Here is a 6,424-nt window from a genome sequence, read left to right as displayed (position 1 = left end):
TACCTTAGCTTGAACTAGAAATGCATTGTTTATTCTATGACATCATCAAGAAACGAAAACAAAAATAAATTGCAAGAGAATCCTAGGCACCCCTAGGACCAATAGATTAGGCTTGATATTAAAGAAGAAAGTACCCTCATATATATATATCCCAAATAGAAAAGCAAATCAAAGAAATCTATGTTTCTCACCAACCATTGTAGCTGTGAATGCAAACCCAAGTTGTCAGGATCTTAGTTTGTAGACACAGCTATGCTGGACAGGAAACTCATGAGGCAGCAGAAGGAACAGGGCACATAAATCAGCGATTGTTGGTCTGAAAGCATGTGGCTCGCCTGAGCAGTGCCTGTGACCTTTCATGTATAGTGAAATTTAAAATGGTTAGGTCTAGTTAGAAAAGTAGGCACCTGAGTACCAGTTGTTTGATGCCCAAGAGGGCCTAAGATCAAAGTTTGAGCCCCTTTGCCTGAGAAAAAGTTTAGGAAGAAAAAAGGCTTTTAAAACGTTTGTTCTTTGTCAGTGGGGTAAGCTGCCTGAAATTCTTTAAATGCTCCAGCAAAGTTGCCCTGCTGATTTAGGCTAGTTGGGTCAAAATGGGGAGAAAGGGTCCCCTAAAGTGTTCTTAGCCAAATTTATAAGAGAATTTAAGAATGGGCCCAGCTGGAAATATCATTTATTAGAATGTTAAAGGAAAAAAATTCCCAGGGCAGACTGGCTGGCAATCTTGGCAGCTGCCTGGAGGGGGTGAATAGCGAAGGAAAAAAAGCCTTGGGGTCATGCAGGTTTAAAGCATGCCGTGGGAGGTCAGACATGTGGTTGGCTGGCAGGCACATGGCAGGGAGCAGAAAGCTTCAGTATGGGAGTAAAGTGAGGAGGAAAGGCAGTGGAAGAGGACAGACAAGAAAAGGATGGAAGACAGGGGACTTCCAGGCCCATGGCAAAGGAGGAGGGGAGGGGGCAAGATGGCAATGGTGAGCAGCTGGTGGGGGAACCAAGATAGGGAATGGATGAAGCAGGTCCATCACGGAGACCACAGTGCTGTCCAGGAGTGGTGAAAATCAATGGGAAAGGAGATCAAAAGAAGTAGGCAAGGCAGAGTGTTTACAGTGAGGAGAGGCAGAAAGAGGTGAGAGCAAAGCAGAGGGCTGGGGAGAGGAGGAGAGAGAAAAGAAGTGTACCTGAAAGCCAAGTTAGTGGAGTTGGAGAAGTCCAGGCAGGTCCCATGAAGTAAGAACCGGGTTTGGGCACCATCCGATAGGTAAAAAGTTGGCGTAGAATGAGTGAATGGAGGAGGAGGCACCAGGACACAGATAAAACTCTCAGCAGGATAGAGCTTTATTTCGCAAGGGACACGTTCCCTTTGGGGAAGGGAAAATGTCTGCCCATGGATTATGAGCTGGGGCTTTATATACAGGGGCTTCAGAGTATGAAGGCGGGAAGTTTTTTGGGAAAAATCAGGCGGGAGCGGGCAGGAAAAGCAGGGCTTGTAAACCTGCCTCCGTTCAGTCTGCCAGCCAGGATCTGGGTCAGGAAGTGTTTACTTTTTTGTCCTCCTAAGATAAGGGAAAAGCTGCTGTACTAAAACAGCTCCTAAAATCTCTGGTTAACAGGCAGAATCTGCTTATCTTGTCTTCGGAGATCAGAGGAAAGGTAGGCTGCCTCCTAGAAGAATCTGCTTCCCTTGACTTCAAAGGCCAAGGTGCTTATAAGCTCAGTTCCCTTTTTCAGGCTTGAAAAATCCAAAGTCCATAGGACCCTATTGGGGAGGGGGGAAGCTCCTGCTGTTTGAAACCTAATAACAAGGAGACCCTGTCTCAAGCAGACAAATTATTTATAAAACATTAAGGTGAATTATGTTTTACTAAAAGATGTTATTGAGCCCTCTTAAGGACTAGTAATTTTCTTTTTTTAGATTTATTTGTGTATCTATGTGAACGTATGCACTGTGTGTATGCCTGTGCCATGTGAAAGTCAGAAGGGAGCATCTGATCCCTCAGAGCTGGAGTTATAGGCATTTGCAAGATCCATACTCCAGTCTTCAGGATGGAGCAGCAAGTTCTTTTAACTGATGAGCCATCTCTCCAGCCCCCACACTCCTCTTTTTTCTAAGTCCTCATAGAATTTTTAAACATTTTTTGTTATATCTTATTTTGGGGATGGGGAGGCATGGGAGTATATATCACAGTATTGATAGGTAAAAATTTGCAAGAGTGGAGAGCGAGCGGATGGAGGAGGCACCGAGGCACAGATAGAATTCTCAGCGGGATACAGCTTTATTTCACACAGGACACGTTTCCCTCAGGAAGGGAAAGATGTCAGGGAAGGGAAAGATGTCAGCAAAGGGAAAGATGTCAGCCCACGGGCTGTGAGCTGGGACTGGGGGAAAAATCAGGCAGGGGGAAGCAGGAAAAGCAGGGCTTGTAAACCCAGCTCTGTTCAGTCTGTCAGGCAGGATCTGGGTCTGGAAGTGTTTACTTTTTCCCTCTTAAGATAAGAGAAAAGCTGTTGTGATAAACAGCTTCTAAAATCTCTGGTTAACAGGTAGAATCTGCTTATCTTGTCTTTGGAGGTCAGAGGAAAGGCAGGCTGCTTTTCAGCAGAGTTTGTTTCCCTTGACTTCAAAGGCCAAGGTGCTTATCAGCTCAGTTCCCTTTTTCGGGCTCCAAAAGTCTGTAGGTCCCTGTTGGGGAGGGGGGAAGCTGCTGCTGTTTGGAACCCTAATAAGTATCACAGTTCTTTTTTATCACAGTTCTTGCAGAAGAGCTGGATTCAAATCCCAGCACACACATGGCAGCTAACAACTGTCCATAACTCTAGTTCCAGGGGATCCAATAGCCTCTTCTGGCCTCCTCAGGCATTGTACAACATGGGTGCACTTACCTACATGCAGGCATAACACTCATACACATAAAATAATAAATCAAAATATTTATTATTATTTTGGGACTGGCTAACAGCCATCCTAACTCCAGTTCCAGGAGATCCGATGCCTTCAAGGGCATTGCATGACACAGATGCACTTATAACACATGCATGCAGGCAATACATTCATATACATAAAAGGGGGGGCGGCTGGAGAGGTAGCTCAACACTTAAGAGCTAACAACCAACCATAACCCCAGTTCCAGAGGAATTCAACGCCTTCTTCTGACCTCCGTGGTCATTGCACAACACGGGTTCACTTACACACATGCAGGCAATACACTCATACACATAAAATAAAAATAATAATTCCTGCAAAAGTCAGAAGAGGACATTGAATTTCCCTGGAACCAGAGTTATTGACCATTGTTAGCCGCCATGTGAGTGTTGGGAATTGAACCTGGGTCCTCTGCAAGAGCAGCCAGCACTTTTAACCACTGAGCCATCTCTCCAGCTCCCAGTATCATAGTTCTTGAGTGGAGGTCAGAGGACAAAGGGCAGGCATCAACTCTCTCCTACCATGTGGGTCCTGGGGAGCAAACTCAATTTGTGAAGTTATTATTATCAGGTTATGCCCTGCTCTAAGTTACTACATACTGTATAAAACGGTGGTTTTTCAGGCTATGCCCTACCCTAAGAGACTCCATTTTGCAAGCAGTTTTTTTACTGCATTTTGAGGGAAAAGGATGACTGCAGCCCCTGGGTGGACCCTGAAATTGCACCATCTATCAGGTACCACTCTCATCCAGCACAAACATAAATAATTTATTCCTGTGAGTGAAAAAGAAGCTACCCATAAGTTTATCAGGGTGAAATGAAACTGTGTGGACATGTGGGCGCATTAAAATCATATCAGGGAAAACAGGCCCAAGAACATATTGAACACACCAGACCAAGTAAAGGGTGTGACTCACTCATCTGGACCCCATAAAGTGATGGATACATAATACTGCAATGCACGGCCTCACACCAACCTATCATCTGACACCTGATGTGTGTACCAGGACTGACAAGCAGAGGAATCCCAAACTGTCCCTGGAGCTTCAGCTCTGATCAGTCCCCCACTGTTGCCTGCCCTGCTCACCTGTGTGCACCTGGACGCAAACCCATCATTTCCTGCTCTTGAACCTTGGTCCAGCCTTTCACCTCAAAGCTGAACTCTGCACCTTCACTCTAAAACTCTGGCTCCAGCAACTCCAGCAGCAGCTCCCTCCCAGAATTGGTCCAGTTAGTTATCAATACTGACCTTCTTCTCAGCCCACTTCTGAAACCTTTTGAACTCTACCACAACCTAACTTGTATTCATTCTGTAAACCACAGATCTGCATACAGATATATTTAATGTGTGCTGTGTAATGTGTTATGAGAGTTAATAGTGGTATTAAAGATTGAAATAAAGGAACCTGCATTTGCCTCAGCCAGATTGCCAAGGGGTTGTATGACAGATTTCTGTCATTGAAAACACTGAAACACGTGACTTTATTATTATTCAATAAATTCTGACATTGTAGAAGACACAGAACATGTTCTTCTGTGTTTCTGGCATAACACACTCATGATAACGGCTCTGCAGTCAGCACTTTTACCCACTGAGGCATCTTCAGCTATTTATTTCTTTTGCAGGACTGGGGTTGAGGTTGAATCTAGGGATTCATGCATGCTAGGTAAGTACTCGACCACTGAGTTACATACCCATTGCTTTTTTTCCAAATATTTTATTATTTTTTATTTGATTTTTTATGTGTATGAGTATATTGCCCGCATGCATGTAAATTCACCCATGTCGTGCAATGCCCACAGAGGTCAGAAAAGAGTGTCAGATCCCCTGAAACTGGAGTTAGGATGGTTGTTAGCCACCATGTGGGTGCTGGGAATTGTTGAACCTAGGTCCTTCGCAAGAGTAGCCAGTGGTCTTAACCACTGAGCCAGCTCTCCAGCCCGTCCACCACCCCCCCCCCTTTTTTTTAAGGGAGGAGTCTCACTGTATAGCTCAGGCTGGCCTGAAAGTCAAACTTCTCTTGCTTCAGCATCTTGAGTGCTGGGATTACAGGTGTGTACCACCACCAGTTCAGAACATCACTGCCCACACTCCATCCAGGATACCTCAACTACCACACAACAGTGACAATCCCTCACACATCTGCCCGAACTCCATCAGAAGCACCTCAGATGCCCCCGGTGACTCAGCACTGGGCAGGACTACAGACACACAGCCACCAGCAGGGGGGGGATATTTTCCTGGGCTCTAACAGAGGTCTCCCAGGACTTCTAGCTCAACTTTTTAGCCAAGCTGGATATATTGCACTGAAGGCCCTGATAGAGACCAAATATGCCATCCCACAATATACATATTTTGAGGTGACTATTCAGGGAAATGCAGAGTCCAGGTATAGCTCTGGAAAGTCATCCTGCTGTAAAAGTAACTTACCTCTGTAAAGGAAATGCACACAGGACAGTAAACAGTAAGGCCAAGTGGTGGCACACCTGTAATTCCAAAGATGAGAGCTTGATCATGAGTTCAAGATCAGCCTGGGCTACATAGTAAGACTCTGGAGAACAGGGAGGGGAAGAAGGAATGAAAGGAATAAACAGGAGATGCAAAGCAAAAGCATCTCCTGGGGTCCCCGCAAATGGCTGGCCTCTACCTCCCCAGAATCTCCAAGCCTGTTTCTTTAGCTCAGGATAATAAATACACTTCAACCATCTGCTCCCACTACTTTTTTGTATGACTGTCACGTATGTACACATAATTCTAGAGATTTGATTTACCAAACCTTCAGACGTAGAGGGAAGATTTTCTATTTTTTATTTTAGAGATGGAGTCTCACTGTATTTCTCAGACTGCCCTTAAACTACTGAGCTCAGGTGATCTGCTCCAGCCTCCTAAGTAGCTAGATCTACAAGTGTATAGCTGGCCTAAATGACAGTAGAAAGTAAGTTTAAAACTCCTCTACACCCTTCTCCCAGTCCTAGGTCTACCTGGGAAATAACTGCAAACTTAGGGATAGCAAGGGTGACTCTGGAGGGCTTGGAATTTTCTCTAAGCCTACTCAAGAGCTGAGAGTGATTCAGGCCCCAAACTAAAAGCATGGAACAGGAAGTCGGGCAACTTGAGGCATGACTTCTTCCTGGGCAGGTATCTGCATAATGCTTTGGTGCCTTCTGGCTTCTAGCACAGAGTAGGTCCTTAAAAAATGCCAAAGCTAGGACTGGAAAGATGGCTCAGTGCTTAAGAGCACTGACTGTTCTTGCAGAAGACCCGGGTTTGAATCCCAGCACCCACATGGCATCTAACAAGTGTCAATAACTCCAGTTCAAGGGGATCCAACACCCTCTTCTGACCTCCACAGGCACTGAATGACATGGGTACACTTACATACATGCAAGCAATACACTTATACATATAAAATAATAAAAATTTTTAATTTTATATATTATTTTTATTTTACATGTATGCATGTATTGCCTGCATGTAGGTAAGTGCACCCATGTCATGCAGTGC

The sequence above is a fragment of the Nannospalax galili genome, unplaced genomic scaffold, assembly GCF_000622305.1.
Source record: "Nannospalax galili isolate Female #2095 unplaced genomic scaffold, S.galili_v1.0 scaffold788, whole genome shotgun sequence".
Lineage (NCBI taxonomy): Eukaryota > Metazoa > Chordata > Mammalia > Rodentia > Spalacidae > Nannospalax > Nannospalax galili.
Note: the sequence above shows the minus strand (reverse complement) of the source record.